Below are 20,766 nucleotides of genomic sequence, written 5' to 3' on the forward strand. Positions count from 1 at the left end.
GCTCAATGATCTCGTTGTCAACGGGACTAAATATTCCAGTTTTCTTTCCTTCATGTTTTGCGTTAGTATGTTTACATCTTTACGATAACAATGAAAATTCTTACTTAAACTGGCAACCAATACGATATGCCCACACCTAAACCCAATTATAGGTGAGATGTACTGGCAGAGAGAAGCTTTTTGTAAAGTCTTGTGGTGTTACACGATAGAACAGTTAAGAAGAACATTTCAACAGCAAGTCATAATTTCTGTGCCAGTCCTTGCGCACACACAGTTATATTGTATCATGATATTTCTAATCCCTAATATACGCAGGCGCATCGGCAAGTTTATTTTATCATATCCCTTTAGCTGTAAATATTGCGTTACAATAGCTGTTCTTTTTCTTTTTCTTTTACAAACTCGATTAATAAGTTAAACATCTTTCCTTTATGTGATATCATTTGATAATCTAAGTGTTACATGCACGTTTCACATTTCATTTCTATAGGTTGTAAGTACAAGTTTACAAACAGCGCCATATGTTATACGTAATTAACACCACTTACCCGGATGAAGGTATTTCAATAATAGAAAAGAAGAAAATCAGCTTATTAATCAGTTTTATTTGCACAGTTTGATACAGTCAAAGATCTTCGAACTAATTTATGATGGATTTGCAAAAGCTTTTATGTTTCTCAGAGGACTTTGAGAACGGAACATCTTTCAAGTAGCATATTCACATTAAGAATACTTGAACTTATTAGGTCATTGCTGAGAAATAACGTACTCCTAAATCCGTACAGCAGTATGCTCTTGCAAGTGCCATGCTAATAAAGCAGACCGTCTTCTAGAAGCCTACGACTCAGGACCATGAGTAGTACCTGTAAAAAAAGAAGTCCCAAATTTAAACAGCGTCTATTCCACACAAGGGCAGTTTCTTTTATATTTGGACTAGTTAAAAAAACACTGTTTGCGTTTAACAGAAGACTAGTTACTACGGTAAGTTTCATTCTGTGCTACAGTTCTACCACAGAAGAATGAAGGCAATTTATTTTATGTAAGGTGAACGCGTCAGTTTAGTTTGAATTTATACAACAGTTCCGTCTACACTGTGAGACATTAGTTTCTCCAGACGTATACAATATTCAAATAATGTAACCAGCTGACATCGTTGACAACCACCGATATTTCAACAGGAGCACACCCTGCCCATTCATTCCTGGAAACGGATGGCTCCCGTCGACATATCGGCGGTTGTCGATGACGTCATCCGGCTGCATTGCCGTAAGTTATCTGAACATCCGTCTACTCTGTTCACAACATCTTCTGTCATTTCTCTGCACCAAACACTGACTGACTAGAAAGTGTTAAGGCACTATCACCTTGACCTAATGCTACCAAACTGGTATTCAATATATCCATGCCTGTAGGGTATGTTGATTAAAATTTTATTCTTGCGCGAGTTTATTTTCAGTACTCTCAGTACAGAGAAAAGTTTATGATATAGATGATTAATGCTGCCACTAAATGATGGCTCTTGGTTATATCTAACGTAACTGGATCTCTATAGGAGACAACATCACCGCGTGCTTAGAAGACGTGCACGTCCAGCTTATCACTAGATTTCTGAGTTTTACAAAGGATGCATCATTACATCAGGTACAGTACACCGGCAGATCGCTCACACGGTGGACTGCAGTGTAAAAACGGATGGTGATGAGATGGACACCAGACTGGAGAGTGGCAAGATGGTTCTTCCAGAGGAACTACATCAAGAGATAGTAGCAACTGGCTTTGATGAGTACACGGATAACCGAAGTTGGAAACTGGGCAGAGGAAATAGGCAAAAGCGCACCACGAACGGTCCGTAACAACGTTACTTGAACCTGGGCTGAGATCTCGAATTACCAAGAGTCGTTACCACTGCACCATACCACAGACTACAGAGATCCTCATAGCACAGGGGCTGTCAGCTGGGGTAGTCACTGAGTTTCCGCAGTGTGATGGGCCTCGCTTGTATTTCAGGTGGTAGGACCGACGACAACGGGCCTTTAAACGACCTGGTATGTCACCAACCATAATCAAAAAATATCTTGTGGATGATTGGCTAGCCTACAGCTGACCACAGTGCAGTAAATCTTATATAACGGTAAAAAAAAACAGAAGCTGACTTCAGAATTAGTGAGTTGAAAGGTACACGTCGAAATCATAGAACGAGTAAGTCAAAATGCACGTGTAAAGTAGCTGCTCTTCGTCCCATAGCAAGCAATACAAACTAGAGCTGATATTTTCGTGTAGAGGACCTGGGTGCCTAAGTCACTTCATTCATGGGATCACATCAGACTGGTGCTGCTAATCTCAAGTGGATGTAAGGTTAATACGTAAAATAAGAGAGATTAGAACGTGTATAGAGGCAAATAGGCAGAGATTTTTCTCTGGTTCAGTACGATATGAAGAAAGACAGAGAAAATCTCTCACTTGATTCACAGCTATCTCCACCATGCATTGCCCAATGGCTTCCGGAGTGTACCTGATGGAAGAAGTGTGTACCGTACCAAAATTAACTCAGCTCCTTCTAAAAGTCCCCTTCCCAAAATTACCAACATAAGACAGCACATTACGAAATACTTGTAGCTGAAATGGAGAAACATAGCACTTTTATTAATCCATCAAAAGCCCTTTCGTGTTAAACTTCGAGACTGCTGACAAGGACACTGAACTCTGAAAGAACCTTCGGATCCAAAGTTCGATCACCAGCTGAAATGTATGGAGAATGAATCTGCAATTTGGAGCGTTGCATTGATTTTTAAAGCTACGTTGGACAACAGATTCTATAGACTTTGAACTGTGATGTTGATTAGATAAACTGCGTTTTCCGAGTGAGCAGGTAATTTGAAACGGCTAGTCAAAATGTGAATCATCCAATACATATTTTGTACTCATTATATTGTTCATTCCATCCAGCAGATCATGAAGTCCTTCTTCACATTCAGTCAGGATAGCAATGTTTTCAGCAAATAGTATCACTGATATCCCTTCACCTTCAATTTTAATCCCTTCCTGAAAGTTTCTTTTATTTGCATCATTGCTTCTTCGATGCACAGATTGAACAGTAGGGGTGAAAGATTACACCCGTGTCTTACACCCTTTTTAATCCGAGCACTTCGTTCTTGGTCGTCCACTCTTTATTATTCCCCCTTGGCTCTTGTACATATTCTATATTAACCATCTCGCCCTATAGCTTACCGCTGTTTTTCCCACATTTTCGAACATCTTGCACCACTTTATATTGTCGAACACTTTTGTTTTTCTTTAGTCTTGCTTTCATTATCAGCCACAATGTCAGAATTGCGTCCCTGGTGCCTTTACCTTTCCTAAAACCCATAATGATCGTCATCTAACACATCCACAATTTTCTTTTCCATTCTTATGTACATTATTCGTGACCGCATCTTGAATGTATGAACTGTTAAGCTGTTTGTGCAATAATTCTCGCACTTGTCTGCTCTTGCAGTCTCCGAAACTGTGTTGATGATACTTTTCCGGAAGTCATATGGTATACTGGCAGACTTATTGATTCTACACACGAATATTAATAATCGTTTCGTTGCCACTTCCCCAAATGATCTTAGAAATTCTGATGGAATGTTATCTATCCCTTGTGCCTTATTTGATCTTATGTCCTCCAAAGCTTTTTTTAAATTATGATTCTAATACTTGATCCTCTACCTCTCCTAAGTCGACTCGTGTTTCTCCTTCTATCACATGAGACAAATTGTCCCCCTCAAAGAGGTCTTTAGTGTATGTATTCTTTCCACCGCTCTCTTCTCCACATTTAGCAGTGGGGTTCCCGCTGAGCTCTTAATGTTACCACCCTTGATTTTAATGTCACCGGAAGTTGTTTTGAGTTGCCTGTGGACTGAGTCAGTCCGACAATCATCTCTTTTTGGATTGCTTTACTTTTTATTATTCAGCCATTTAGTTTTAGTTTTAGATTCGCCCTATTTATTTCATTTCTCAGCTACTTGTAATTCTGTATTTTTGAGTTTCTTCGATCATTTTTGTACTTCTCCCTTTGATCAATCAACTGAGGTTTTTCTTTTGTTACCCTTGCTTTATTGACAGTTACGTTCTTTCCAACTACTATTATGGCCCTTTTTAGAGATATCCATTTCCCTTTAACTGTACTGGCTAATGAGCAGTTCCTTATTACTGTATCTATAGCCTTACAGAAGTTCAAGTGTATCTCGTCATTCCTTAGTACTTCCGTATCCCACTTCTTTGCGTATTGACTCTTCATGACTAATGTCTTAAACTTCAGGCTGCTCTTCGTCAATACTACATTGTGATATGAATCTATACCTGCTCCTTGCTACTCCTTACAATCCAGTATCTGATATCGGAATCTCTGTATGACCATGACGTACGCTAGCTGACATCTTTCCCTGTCACCCTGCCTTTTCTGTGTATACCCTCTCCACTTGTGATTTTTGAACAGAGAATTCAATATTCTAGCTGAAATTTATTACAGAACTCAGTCTTTCTCCTCTCTCATTCCTTGTCCAAGCCCATATTCTCCTGTAACCTATTCTTCGACTCCTTCCCCTAAAACTCCATTCCAGTCCCCCATGACTATTAGATTTTTATCTCTCTTCACTACTGTATTACCCTTTCAGTATCCTCACATACTTTCCCTGTCTCTTCGTATTCAGCTTGCGACGTCGGCATATATACTTGAACTATCGTTGTAAGGTTCGTTTTTCTGTCGATTCTGATATCAATAACCCTATCACTGAACTGTTATCAGTGGCAAACTCTTTGCCCTACATTTCTATTCATAACATATCCTACTCCTGTTACACGACTTTCTACTGCTATTGATATTACCCTAAACTCGACTGACCAGAAATTCTTTCCATTTCACTTCACAGACCCTTACTGAACCTATACTGAGCCTCTGAATTTACCTAGTTTTCCTACCTCGATTACGTATCTGACATTCCACGCTGCGACTAGTAGAACGTTATGCTTTCGTTGATTATTCAGTCTCTTTCTCGTGGTCACCTCCCCCTTGGCAGTCTCCCTCTCCTCCAGAATTTTTGCCACTGGAGAGATTATCATAACACTTTTCTAATTACCGGCCACATGTTCTGTTAATACACGTAATGTGTCCTTAATGCAGTGGTTTCCAATGCCTTCTGGGTTCTCAAGCTGTTGTTATGCTGTACTAGAGCTTTTTACTGATATAGTCACGAATTGTGCTCTTAGTGCTACTGTTTTTGTTATATGTTCAACTGTAACGCATCTGCCTTCCCAAATAACGTCGTCAACGTGGGTTTTAAGCGAAGTAGTTGACGCTTTAAGTGGTCATCCAGGACGTTTCACAGTAAAATTAAATAATTAATACAACAAAAATAATTTTTTTACACATTAAAATTCATGTCCACTACGAACCTTCAGAGATTTAATCAATCAGAATGCAATGGCTTTAAGAAGTATAAACGAATCAATGAAGTTATTTTATTACATTGACTCTATAACTTTATCTAGTAATGATGGAAACTATTGATTAATGTCAAAAACTTTCCAAAACAGCCTCTAGAAGAAAAATTATTATCTGAAGACCGTCTATGTGTTCGATACTACCCTAACTTCTTTGATATTTCCGGTGAAACAACATCAGCCATACATGGATAACATAAAATGTTATCGATCTTAACACCATACAGTTAGAAAGAAGAGGTGACTGAAACATTTTAGCTAGACAAATGTATTCTCGAAATTTCATTATTCTATTTATTTTTTTGGTGTTGCAATTTTTTTCCATCAGTGTGTATCACTGTTCTGCAAAACGAAAATAAAATTGAAAAATTGCTTTAATTTTGATAACTGATTTTTACGTACTTTCTGGCGCTGTTTTCAGAAATGATATTGGTTTTTCCTACCATGCAAGTTTTGTCTACAAAAAGAGCTAAAACTTATCGGAAAAATCCTAAAAAGGCTGTTTTATAACAGTATTATTTATGTACAATGTTTTTAAACAACATTAACGATAGATTAATGTTAAATGTAGAATATGAAAAGTTGATTACGCTTCATTACAACACTATTAAAAGCATGTGTAGTAAAGTTTCCTTTTTCCTTCTAAACTTCTTTCCGGTACTTCTCATGCTGTGGAGTTGGGGATTTTCTCTTTTTAACATCCAACAGTAGTCAGCCACCGTGCTCACTTCCCAGCGTCATTGATATATTTGTTCCATAACTTTATGTCTTCATAGAGTTGTTCTCCTTCCTCTTCACTGATAGCTCCTAAATTTTCTGGAAAATAATCCAGATGAGAATGAAGGAAATGAGCTTTAAAACTCATGTTGCAGCCCAATAGTGTGTAGTTAGTTAACAGATTACCGAAAACATTTTTATAGTTTGGGTCTTTTTTATTTTCTATAAAGCCGGTTACCACTTGTGTAAACGACTTCCATGCTTCCGTTTCCTGGTGTGCCATTTTCAACTCGAAGTTTTCATTCTTCACAAGTTTTCTTATATCATGCCCACAAGAGGCCATTCTTTAAGTTTTGCCTTAGAGAGGACAGGGAGTTGCTCACAAAGATATCTAAAACCCCCTCCTTATATAGCCAATGATTTGACGAATTGTTTCATCAGTGCCAAACTGAAGTAGTGGAAGTAAAAACATTTTAAGATCCACTAAACTCTCGTTCTCAACGTTCTGGACCCCAGGAACCTAAATTTTGTACTGTCCATTCTGTTTTAACATAATGCTTTTTACTATCATGGTTATCCCCTTCATAGACGTACCAGGAAACTTAATGTAGCTATTCTCTTGCTCTAGTAAATTAGATATTACTTTCACATCGCCACAAATGATCAAAATACTGGGCTTGTTAAGGACCAATCAACTCATAACATTCTTTCAAATGAATTGAGATTGTTACTGATAGAGATGCACATTGGTTGCCACCTTGCAGAAGAATGGCTTTTAGGCTTCTTTTAGAAGAATCATCGAAAAGTTTCCATTCATCATGTTCGTATTTGATACTGAATGTCTCCAATAACCCAGGAACATTATTACAAAAAATGAGGTCACCCACTTGATTCAACAAAAAGGCACAAACTCTTTTTCTGTACTCCTGTACCAAGAAAAAGATATTCAAGTAGACAACACTTTTTCTTGCAACCTCGACCATAAAACCTTGGCTATATCCCTCGGAATGCCTATCTCACTTACGAAAGCAGTAACTTCTTAATTTTGTGAAGAATTTTACTCGTTGTTTGGGGAGGGGCGCTCTTAATTACCATCATTTGCGTCGTCATCACTTGCCTGGTACAACTGATCAACATCATCTAAAATGTTTTCGAGCGTAGGTGGAGGACAAGGTACAGGACGCCAAACCTAGGGAATTTTCCGATACAAAAATTTCCTTTTTTTATTCTCAAATTAAAACCTTGCACACTGCAACAGCAAAAATTACAGTCATCACTGTGACTTATCGGTTATCTTGAAATCATATGTATTGTAAAGCGAAATGAGTTTTTTTTTTTTTTTTTACCTTGAAACCATTGTCTCAGTTTTTCTACATGCACAGAATAGACTTTGTGAGGAGCCCCTGATTTGTATTGATCGGCCAGTTTCGAATCAAAGTAGGCAAAGTTTACCATTTTAACAAAATCAGAAATGTTTCTCCGTTGCTTTTGAACAGTACAAGTCGACAAATATAGCAGAAACGATCAGCATAGTTCATACAACTTCTAAAAGCCTTTATAAACACAAAACTTAATTTTACTTCAACGAAGAAACAATGGAACTGGGCTCAGCAGAGTGGTCACATCCACAGTTACAGTAGCTTGACCTTACGGTGCAGAGTAGATAGTATGTGGAGGGGAGAGGAGGAAGAGTGGAAGGGGTACTGACAGAGAAGACATCATTACTGGGAGCAAATCTAGTATGAAGCGGATTCTATCAGTTTCACCACGTGACGATGGCAACCTAAATTTAGACTGACTGCATTCGCAAGTTAACTTATTAGGCTATAGATGTTACATTTTAAAGATATTATTTAGATTTTACAGAAAGATTATGGTTTGCAAAATGTTAAAAAAACCTTAAAAGTAAAAATTCCATATGTCGTTTGTCGGTAAAGAAAGGGTGATGGATTTTTTTCACTATTTTTCTGTATTCAGCTCAACAAATACCATGAGAATCACTATAAAAACTTTTAAACAATGTTTTCATCGCAGGCCTCTAAATTATAATTTACGAGCTCACTCACTATCTCGTTTTCAGTATCAGAAGCCTACGACAACGTTACCTGACGGCCAGAATGTGAGCAACATGGCGGTGGATGTGGTCACTACGGAGATGAAAGCAGCGACGAGGCTCAGTCGCACAGTGATCACGCCCAGCAAGTTGGCCACGGGGCGTCCAGAGGACACCTGCCGCGCCAGCAGCCGCAGCTAGCGGTGGGCGGCGCCGCCCACACGCCGCCCTTCCAGCAGCAGCTGCGAGCACAGCTTCTGAGAGCGGCAGGCTTCCATCTCCACCCAGTGAGCAGGGAGTACCACAACTGCTAGTGTACATACACTCATAGTTGTACCCAACCACAACCGCCAGCCACCATAACTGGTCGAACCAGGAAATAATGATTTTGTTACATGGAAGTAAATCTGCACTACAGTTAACAGTGACAGTATTTTCAAATACAACAGCAGGAAATATTTGTGAGCAGAGGTCACCACTGCTGCTAATTCACTAGCAGCTGCATATGCTCGCCTAGGGGATCTTATATAGAATGGGAGCCAACGTACCTCTCCAGAATTTACTTGCAGATTACCACTTGGCTCAAGATGTTTTCTTGAAGAATGGTTCGCAGGGCGTGTTGCAAACATATTTTTTCTCATAGCAAGTAAACAAGTATTAACGAGTGAAATCCTATGCCTTGTTAATAATTGAAAATTGGCAAATTTTAAAAGTGTTGGTAGAGTTACTCCTAAGCCATACAAACTAAATACTGCATACAGCAACTGATTCCTAGTACCATCAACAGAAAAATGAAGACAGCATGACAAACAAAAATAACAAAACGAAAATATTAACTCCAACTTCACAATCCTGTCTACAGGAACACTGACTGACCCCATATAGGTCATCACCGTACAATCGCATAACGATGTCAGCAGCAGGATTTTCTCGTAATTTTTTGTATTGTAAAAGGCATCAGAAGTTAAGGAAACGAAGACTAATACCGGATATCTCCAAATTCTTGCAATTACAATAATGGTTCTTGTAGAAAAGGTCTGAATCATACTGAAACCAAAGAACAGTAAAACGCATGCAGAAACCAGCTATACTATGCCGGTGAACGTCAGTATGACCACATCCGATTTTGATCGCTTCAGTGAAACAGTCTTCACATCAACCGTGAATGGCATTAGGCCAAACAGTTTGCATGTCCAGTGAAATGGCTTACTGGCCAGCAGCATCTTCTCAGTAATTTAGGAGAGACTTCGTTTCCTGGCATCACCTGGAAATTCAGAGAAAAGTGTAGTTAGTCACCAGTACAACCTCTAGATACAGCGTATAATCTCAAGAACGCCTATAAGTTCGATACTACCTGACCTTCTCCAACATTTTCCTGCAAACTACACGAGCCTTACGTGAATAACGTAAAATATTACGGATCTCAATAAGCTATAGTAAGAAATGAAAGGTCTTTTGGATATCTGTAACACTGAAATTTTACGAGCTCATTAACTCATTTCCAACGCTAGGAACTGACGACCCTACTACCTGAGGGCCAGGAAGTGAGACACAAAGTACCATAGGTGGTCACACTGCCAGGATTCTACCTGATTATTCTTAGTATACATTGTTCCTAATTTCTCTTCACTTGGTAATTATTGCACTGCTGTTGTTTTCATTTCAGTCAGTGAAAATAAGACTTACATAAAGGATAACTTGAAATACTTGGTAACTGCAGTAGAGTCAATTGATGCAAACATTTTTAGCTGTAGTGGATGCATGTTGAAAGTGACCATTCAAGTGGTTCATGGTGTGGGTTCCTGTAGTCATGTCCTAGTTCATGAACCACGGGCAACGTATGAGTGGCCAAGTAAGTGGTCCCGACAGTCGGGATACCAGTTACTTTGGAATAAGGCTGGGCATCTCGGACCTATTCTGAGTCGTGGTCACCTTTGTGCTTATACAGCAAAGGTTACCAAATCCACCGGTTAGTCCCTAAGCCGTTAGGGGTAAAACCCAATGGGACTCGGGGCAAGTAAGGCTAGCAACCTGCTTCCCTGGTACTTTAAATATGATGCTGGCAACAATCAGAGCAAAATGCCTCGGACCTCTGGAGGTGACGGAGTCCCACCTCTAACTGACAAACCAGGGACTCCTAAGATACGACTTGGCAAACAAATGGTAATGAGATGGGGAGCTATTAATATCAATGGGAGCTACTCTGGGAAGAAGGTAGAGCAGGCAGAGGCTGCAGGTAAGATGGGGCTGGACGTTTTAGCTGTTAGTGACATTCGGGTAAGGGGTGAGAAAGAAAAAGTGGGAGAATACAAGGTCTACCTGTCAGGAGTCAAAGCAGGAATAGCAGAATGGGGTGTAGGAATTTACATCAGGAAAGAAATGGAACCCAGCGTGGCTGCAATAAGGTATGTAAACGAACGACTGATGTGGATAGATTTGACAGTGTCTAGTAAGAAAATTAGGATTGTGTCAGTATATTCGCATTGTGAAGGGACAGATCAAGATAAGATGGATAGTTTTTATGAGGCACTCAGTGATGTAGTTGTTAGAGTAAAGGACAAGGACAGTGTTCTGCTCATGGGTGATTTTAACGCCAGGATTGGGAATCGAACAGAAGGGAATGAAAAGCTTATGGGTAAATTTGGAGAGGATATGGAGGCCAACAGGAACGGGAAACAACTCTTGGATTTCTGTGCCAGTATTGGCTTAGTAATCACAAACTCCTTTTTTAAACATAAGAACATTCACCGGTATACTTGGGAAGGCAGGGGAACCAGATCTGTCATTGACTATATAATAACAGATCAGGAATTCAGGAAGGCTGTGAGGGACACACGTGTATTTAGGGGATTCTTTGATGACACTGATCATTATTTAATCTGCAGTGAAATTGGGATTGTGAGGCCGAAAGTGCAGGAGGTCAGGTCCATATGTAGGAGGATAAAAGTGGAGAAACTTCAGTATAAGGAAATCAGGCACAAGTACATAACAGTAAGGTACCAGTTAGTTGAATGTAGTCAATTACAGTCATTGGAAAAGGAATAGACAAGGTACAGGGACGCAGTACTAGAAGTGGCTAAAGAATTTCTTGGAACAGTAGTGTGTAAAAGTAGGATGAAGCAAACTGCTTGGTGGAATGACACAGTCAAGGCAGCTTGTAAAAGGAAAAAGAAGGCGTTTCAAAAATGGCTACATACTAGAACTCAGGTAGACAGAGAAAGTTATATTGAAGAAAGAAACAAAGCCGAACAGATAATTGCAGCATCCAAGAAGAAATCTTGGGAAGACTTTGGAAACAGGTTGGAGACTATGGGTCAAGCTGCTGGAAAACCATTCTGGAGTGTAATTAGCAGTCTTCGAAACGGAGGTAAGAAGGAAATGACAAGTATTTTGGACAGGTCAGGAAAACTGCTGGTGGATCCTGTGGATGCCTTGGGCAGATGGAGGGAATATTTTTAAGAGTTGCTCAATGTAGGTGAAAATACGATCAGGAATGTTTCAGATTTCGAGGTAGAATGGGATAGGAATGATGATGGAAATAGGATCACATTTGAGGAAGTGGAGAAAATGGTCAATAGATTGCAGTGCAATAAAGCAGCTGGGGTGGATGAAATTAAGTCGGAACTCATCAAATACAGTGGAATGTCAAGTCTTAAATGGCTACACAGGATAATTGAATTGGCCTGGGAGTCGGGGCAGGTTCCATCAGACTGGACGAAAGCTGTAATCACACCAACCTTTAAACATGGAAACAGAAAAGATTGTAACAACTACAGAGGTATCTCTTTAATCAGCGTTGTGGGTAAAATCTTCTCAGGTATTGTTGAAAGGAAAGTGCGAGTAATAGTTGAGGACCAATTGGATGAAAATCAGTGTGGGTTTAGACCTCTTAGAAGATGTCAGGACGAGATCTTTACCTTACGGCAAATAGTGGAGAAGTGTTATGAGTGGAACAGGGAATTGTATCTATGCTTTATAGATCCAGAAAAGGCATATGACTGGGTTCCTAGAGGAAGTTATTGTCTGTTCTACGAGATTATGGAATAGGAGGCAAACTTTTGCAAGCAATTAAAGGTCTTTACGTGGATAGTCAGGCAGCAGTTAGAGTTGATGGTAAATTGAGTTCATAGTTCAGAGTAGTTTCAGGGGTAAGACAAGGCTGCAACCTGTCTCCACTGTTGTTCATATTATTTATGGATCATTTGTTGAAAACAATAGACTGGCTGGGTGAGATTCAGATATGTGAACACAAAATAAGCAGTCTTGCATATGCGGATGACTTAGTTGTGATGGCAGAGTCGATTGAAAGTTTGCAAAGTAATATTTCAGAGCTAGATCAGAAATGTAAGGACTATGGTATGAAGATTAGCATCTCCAAAACGAAAGTAATGTCAGTGGGAAAGAAATATAAACGGATTGAGTGCCAAATAGGAGGAACAAAGTTAGAACAGGTGGACGGTTTCAAGTACTTAGAATGCAACTTCTCACAGGATGGCAACATAGTGAAAGAACTGGAAGCGAGGTGTAGCAAAGCTAATGCAGTGAGCGCTCAGCTACGATCTACTCTCTTCTGCAAGAAGGCAGTCAGTACCAAGAATAAGTTATCTGTGCGCCGTTCAATCTTTCGACCAACTTTGTTGTATGGGAGCGAAAGCTGGTTGGATTCAGGTTACCTTATCAATAAGGTTGAGGTTACGGATATGAAAGTAGCTAGGATGACTGCAGGTACTAGTAGATGGGAACAACGGCAGGAGGGTGTCCACAATGAGGAAATCAAAGAAAAACTGGGAATGAACTCTATAGATGTAGCAGTCAGGGCGAACAGGCTTAGATGGTGGGGTCATGTTACACGCATGGGAGAAACAAGGTTACCCAAGAGACTCATGGGTCCAGCAGTAGAGGGTAGGAGGAGTCGGGGCAGACCAAGGAGAAGGTACCAGGATTCGGTTAAGAATGATTTTGAAGTAATAGGTTTAACATCAGAAGAGGCACCAATGTTAGCACTGAATAGGGAATCATGGAGGAATTTTATAAGGGGGCTATGCTCCAGACTGAACGCTGAAAGGAATAATCAGTCTTAAATGATGATGAAGATGATGATGATAGTAATATCGTTGAATTGTTACACGTTGCTACACTTTAGTATTATATATTTTACTACTTCCAATGAAGTTCTATAATTTGGTAGAATGGTCTCCGTCTTTGTTCCTGTTATTCGAATGAATTGTGGCCATAAAATCCACAGTTTTTTAATAAATACTAATAAAATAAAGAAAATTTTATTCTGTGATAGGAAATAATGGTTGATTTATGTTTAGAAATCGCCTATCTTAAAACGGTTCTGATGTAAGACAACATCGCGCTTGACCGAGACGAACCTCGAATGCATCTTAAGTTCGTCTAAAGTTGATTTATTTACGCTATCTGGTCAGAAGTACCCATACACCTATCAGTGGACATTAATATGAGATGCATCAATACCTTGTCTTTTATAGTGGATGGAACTCTGTTGGGGGTACTTTTGATCAAGTGTGTGAATGTGTGTCAACGAATGGAAGACCATTCTTCCTCAGGAGCTGAAATCATGGAGGGTCGTCATGTTGAATACTAGGATGTGGAGCGAAGCCGACCTTCTAACTCACCCCAGTGATGTTCCATTGGGTTCAGGTCCGGAATCTGCGCACGACAATCGATTTTTGTAATGTTGTTGTCCTCAAACGATTAACTGCCAAATATTAATATATGGCAGGGTGCATTATAATGCAGACACAAAGAAACATCACCTCTGAAGGGTTTCTCTACTGTACACAGTACACATTGGGCTAATATGTATTCATGTCCTTGCATTTAACGTTTTCTGAAGCGCAATAAGGTTACTACAACCTACCCACGTGTAACACACCCATACCCTAGTACCACCTCCTTTCTACTTCACTCTGGGCACTACACGTGTCGACAGGTATCGTTCATTCTCCCAGCATCCGCCACACACTAATCCCTCTACTGCATTGCTACATGTTATGGTGTGATTCATAACCCCAAAGCATTCGTTTCCAGTCATCCACTGTTCAGTGGTATCACCCATTGCACCGTTTCAAGCATCACCTAGCATTGACTACATATACGGGGTTGGAACTTAAATAGTGGCACTCATTTCTTCACAACTGACACAAAAGAGTTACATGTTTGCACCTGTTAATGTCCTTCAAAGTAGTCACCAGCGTTGTGTAGAACCCGTTGCCAGCGATGTGGAAGGCGTAATATACCGTTAGCACAGCCTGTTCTGTTGATGGTGTGAATACAGCGGCCTGTTGCCTGTCGAATCTCCCGAACAGTTCTGAAGCGAAAGCAACGAAGTGGTTTCTTTATCTTCGGAATCAATTCAAAGTCAGAAGGACTTAAGTTAGGGGAGTATGGTGGATGGTATTGTGGTATCGATAGCTACGATGCCACAACGTTGATCAGCTCTGCTAGGTTGGCACTACGAGAGACACCGACGACGACAGTGTTCTCTAGCCGATGCTGTCGAGGTCTACGAACTCCGCTACAGATTTTTCCCATTTGATCAGGTGCAGCCAGCCAGGACACTTCGCTTCAGCATCGCACCTACGCACAAAGTTATGTAATCGTTTATCACCTTGTTATTGCACCAGTAAACCATGTTCTTGCAGTACCGACTTGTATTACCTTTTCCCATTACTACCCACGCGCCGCCTCCCAGGCGGGATACAAAAGGTACAGTACTTCGAGGTCCCATCGACGGAACAGAGCAGCCACAGCTTGAGCTGCATTCGCGTGGGCATTGTCGTGCTTCTTTCGCAAAGCTGGTCGCAGGTGATGCACCTAAAACGAATTAATACTGTGCACTGACGGTCTGCCGTGGAGGATCGTGCTAGATGGTCAGCTGGTAGCTGTGGACCACAAGTGACCCCTCCAGCTGATTTAGTTCGATTATTTATAGCCCCCATCCGTAGTGCTCGAGAGTACCTGTATTTCAGTACATGAGATCTACTTAGTATTGGTTTAGCTGCGGTTGTTACATCATGGTTGTTGTGCTTACACTCCAGAATCTAATCTCCGTCTACTTGGGCATCGTTAGAATGGTAGAAATATCCCTCATGGATTTTCTACTAATGTGACAACTAGTGACTAGTCCACGTTCGGTGTCACTGACCTCTCCTGACTGAGCCATTCTACTGTTACTGCAGCGCTACTGACGCAACAGCACTCCCTGACTTCTTTTGTACTGGCAGTTCCGCCACTCAAGACATTTAGCGGTCAATTCTGTGTTACATAGAACTGATACTTTTCAACAGGTAGCGTATGGTTGGAAGCTTTGCAAGAACACTCCTACTGCAGATGGAATAAAATAATTTGTCCTCTCGGTACAGAATAATGATTATCGACATTCCTCGCACGTGGTAGACAGTTGAAAATCCCAGAATCAACACAAAAATCCCAAAGTTGGGACGTCTTTAAACATCAGGGTCACAGATTCACTTCTCTTGTGAAGGTGATGATGAAAAGACATAGTGTTCCGGATATAAAAGGATATTAACTAAAAAGGTTTCAGATTTCCCCTATTGTGCTGGGTTTCGTGGAGATTCATCGCTATTGCATGACAAACAAGAGAACTAGATGTCTAATGTTACAGCCGATGCGACTCTCATTTCCCTATTCATCCTGTGATTATCCTGCAGATGTGACTAAGGATTCCACAATACTCAACTCCACTATGAAGATGCCTCTCTCGAAGGTATTTTCCATTTCCTTTGTGATTTAAAGATGGCCTGGATCCACAAAGAAACTCCTCATGATGTGTACCGTTTCACGCACTATGTCAGGAAAAACACATAGTTCTGTTTCTGATTACAGACAAAATGATGACCTAATTGTACGAGTATGTGCAATTTTCGCTGTGATATTCAGTCCAATTATATTTGTGAACGACGGAAGCCAAACAACATAAATAGTCACTATAACCAACATTGGCACAACACAGCTGCAGTGCTGCCTTTGCTGGTCTGATAGTGTACATTGTGAGCAGTCAAAATGAGTGATTGATGAAAGGACTCAAGTTTTTTCGAATTTGGCTAATTTGTCTTTCTTTCATCTGGAACCACCTGTTGTGTTAGATCTGTGGCTGAGCCTCGGGCGGTGCTACACGGATGCTGCGAGGTACTCTGCTACCCACACTCTGTTCACGAAGGCAGCTTTCCCAGAGCAAACGTTTCTGATCATAGGGCGTTTTCATGCGAGTACTGCTGAGCCAGTGACGTGCGGAGTGCCCCTCCAACAGCCAATGCAAGGGCCGGAAGTGGTCCCGTGGGGACGCAGAGTGGACAGGCGTGGACAGACAAGTACTTGTGGGCTGCTTCCTTGCCTACCAGATTTGCTTATGACCGGACGTATTATCCAGTTTCCCCCACTTTTTCGGGCATAGTGCCCCTCAGTCTAGCTGCGATGTTCCTTTGCCGCCGCAGATTGCAACATGTCTGTGCCCCTTAGGGCGTAGGTTTGGAGAAATAAGCTCCATTTCTACTACATTATCCTCAAAACACGGGAGTCTACCTCCCACTACCATCCAACCTCACCAATACCACCCGCAGTGTCGATGATTTGGCCTACAACATCGAATTGTGGTTGACTTAGTAATGAATTTTTAGTACTGTAAGGTCCAAGTGAATAATGAATAAGCAACGATTATTTCGGGAAGCGAGGGCAACTGTGAGGGGGAAACAATCTCTTACATCTGCATTAGACAGTGACATCTGTACAGACAAGATCAGTGTCTTACATGACATAAGATAAGGACTGTATTATTTTACATGTTTCGTTGGCGTGTGATCAGAAATAACGAGGTGGCACAATTAGTCCTACAAGCGGTCTCATTCACGATGTTAACATCCAGATTCGTGCAGGTATCGATTTTCAATATCATATGCCTTTATTTCTGTAAAAGTTCAATAATGGTTAATAATATATTATCATTAAATCTTGAAATCCGGTATTGTAGAAATCTTTTAAATTTTTTGGACTGCATCATGCACTGAATATTTTTTCAAAAGAATGTACCATATTCTTAAATGTTTTATCCCTACCTGGTAAAATCAAACAAATTTTGAAAAAAAGTCTATAACAGCTAATGAATACTTTTAGAATTTATTTATTTTTGAAATTAATTTCAAACTACCTGAATTAATTTCTACTACATCTACTTACCATAAATCGTCGACTACAAGAGAAACTATATTTCTTCTTTTAAGATGTTTCCTCATTGGTTTATGTATTTCATTAACATTTTTAATTCATTGGTAACTTCTTCCCATGTATTTGAGTTTAATACTTCATCTACAAAAATTTTACTGAACTAACTCTTTTCAGTTACACATACTGTACAAAGACTTTCAATTCTTTGTCTTCCACCTTTTGTTGTTACTCTTTGAGGATTTTCATTAAACATTTTACACTTGAAATAGAAAGTGCGATTCTCCACATATTTAAAATAAAAGTTCAATAATATTTCTATTCTTGTTTCATTCTAATATGATTCTAACAACAATTTAACAGATATGAGTAATATATCTGAAACAGGTTACAGAGTTGTGTGTACAGTAATTATCAAGGTTGCAAACAAGAAGAAAGTCAGCATTAGTCGTAAGAGGCTTGAAATCATTTATTACTGAAAATCGATTTGAGTCAATGTGTGACCAGCTTCAGTGCAAATATTGAAGTCTTGAAGTCTCGTGTAATAAAGCAAATAGTAAAAAATCAATATGGCGTCATGTTGTTGTTGTTATTGTGGTCTTCAGTCCAGAGACTGGTTTGATGCGGCTCTCCATGCTACTCTATCCTGTACAAGATTCATCTCCCGGTACCTGCTGCTCCGTACATGCTTCTGAATCAGTGTATTCATCTATGGTGTCCCTCTACGATTTTCCTCCAAGATTTTTACCCTCCACACTGCCCTCCAATACTAAACTGGTGATCCCTTGATGCCTCAGAACGTGTCCTATCAAGCGATCTATCTTCCAGTCAAGTTGTTTCACAAACTCTTCATCTCCACAGTTCTGTTTAGTACCTCCTCATTAGTTACATGATCTACCCATCTAATCGTCAGCATTCGTCTGTAGCGCCACATTTCGAAAGCTTCTATTCTCCTTTGTCCAAACTATTTATCTTCCATGCTTCACTTCCATGCATGGCTACACTCCATACAAATACTTTCAGAAACGACTTCCTGACACTTAAATCTATACTCGATTTTAAATAAATTTCTCTTCGTCAGAAACGCTTGTCTTGCCATTACAAGTCTACATTTTATATCCTGTCTACTTCGACCATCATCAGTTATTTTACTCCCCAAATAGCAAAACTCATCTACTGCTGTAAGTGTCTCATTTCCTAATCTAATTCCCTCAGCATCGCCTGACTTACTTCGATTACATTCCATTATCCTCGTTTTGCTTGTGTTGATTCTTACCTTACATCCTCCTTTCAAGACACTGTCCATTCCGTTCAACTGCTCTTCCAGGTCCTTTGCTGTCTGTGACAGAATTTCAAAGTCATCAGTGAGCTTCAAAGTTTTTTATTCTTCACCACGGATTTTAATTCCTACTCCGAATTTTTCTTTTGTTTCCTTTACTTCTTCCTCAGTATACAGATTGAACAACATTGGGGATGGGCTAAAACGCGGTCTCACTTCCTTCTCAGCCACTGCTTCCCTTTCATACTCCTAGATTCTTATAACTGTCATCTGCTTTTTGTACAAATTGTCAATAGCCTTTCGCTCCCTGTATTTTACCCCTACCACATTTAGAGTTTGAAAGGGAGTATTCCAGTGAACATTGTCAAAAGCTTTCTCTAAGTCTAAAAATGCTACAAACGTGGGTTTACCTTTCCTTAATCTATCTTCTAAGATAAGTCTCAGGTTCAGTATTGCCTCACGTGTTCCAGTGTTTCCACGGAATCCAAACTGATCTTCCCCGAGGTCGGCTTCTACTAGTTTCTCCATTCGTCTGTAAGAAATTCGCATTAGTATTTTGCAGCCATGAATTATTAAACTGGTATTTCGGTAATTTTCACCACTGTCAACGCCTGCTTTATATGGTATTGGAATTATTATGTTCTTCTTGAAGTCTGAGGGTATTTCGCCTGTCTCATACTTCTAGCTAACCAGATGGTAGAATTTTGTAAAGGCTGGCTCTCCCAAGGCTGTCAGTAGGTCTAATGGAATGTTGTCTACCCCCGGGGCCTTGTTTCGACTTTCAGTGCTTTTTCAAACCCTTCACGCATTTTCATATTTCCCATTTCATCTTCATTTACAGCCTCTTCCATTTCCATAATATTGTCCTCAAGTACATAGCCCTTGGACAGACCCTCTATATACTACTTGCACCTTTCGGCTTTCCTCTCTTTGCTTGGAACTGGGTCTCCATCTGATCTCTTGATATTCATACAAATGGTTCTCTTTTCTCCAAAGGTCTCTTTAATTATCCTGTAGGCCGTATCTATCTTACCCCTAGTGAGATATGCCTCCACGTCCTTACATTTGTCCTCTCGCCATCCCTGCTTAGCCATTTTGCACTATCTGTCGATGTCATTTTTGAGACGTTTGTATTCTTTTTTGCCTGCTTCATTTACTGCATTTTTATATTTTCTGCTTTCATCAATTCAATATTTCTTCTGTTACCCAGGGATTCCTACTAGCCCTCGTCTTTTTACCTACTTGAACCTCTGCTGACTTCACTATTTCATTCCTCAAAGTTACCCATTCTTCGTCTATTTCTTTCACCCGTTCCTGTCAATCGTTCCCTAATGCTCTCCATGAAACTCTCTACAACCTCTGCTTCTGTCACTTTATCCAGGTCCCAAATCCTGAAATTTCCACCTCTTTGTAATTTCTTCAGTTTTAATCACAGTCCATAACCAATAGATTGTGGTCAGAGACCACATCTGACCCTTGAAATGTCTTTAAATTTAAAACCTTGTTCCTAAATCTCTGTCTTACCATTATATAATCTATCTGAAACCTTCAAATATCTCCTGGCGTTTTCCATGTATACAACCTTCGTTCATGATTCTTGAACCAAGTGTTAGCTATGATTAAGTTATGCTCTGTGCAAAATTCTATGAGGTGGCTTCCTCTTTTATTTCTTACCCCCATTCCATATTCACCGACTACGTTTCCTTGTCTCCCTTTTTCCACTATCTAATTCCATTCACCCATGACTATTAAATTTTCGTCTCCCTTCTCTATCTGAATAATTTCTTTTATCACACCATACATTTCATCAAACTCTTCGTCACCTGCCGAGCTATTTGGAATAAAAACTTGTACTACTGTTGTAGGCGTGGTCTTAGTGTCTATCTTTTCCACAATAATGCATTCACTATGCTACTTGTAGTAGCTTACCCTCACTCCTACATTTTTATTCATTATTAAACCTCCTCCTACATTACCCCTATTTGATTTTGCATTTATAACCCTGTATTCACCTGACCGGAGGTCT

This window comes from Schistocerca nitens, chromosome 5 (assembly GCF_023898315.1).
Source record: "Schistocerca nitens isolate TAMUIC-IGC-003100 chromosome 5, iqSchNite1.1, whole genome shotgun sequence".
In the NCBI taxonomy this organism is placed as follows: Eukaryota; Metazoa; Arthropoda; class Insecta; order Orthoptera; family Acrididae; genus Schistocerca; species Schistocerca nitens.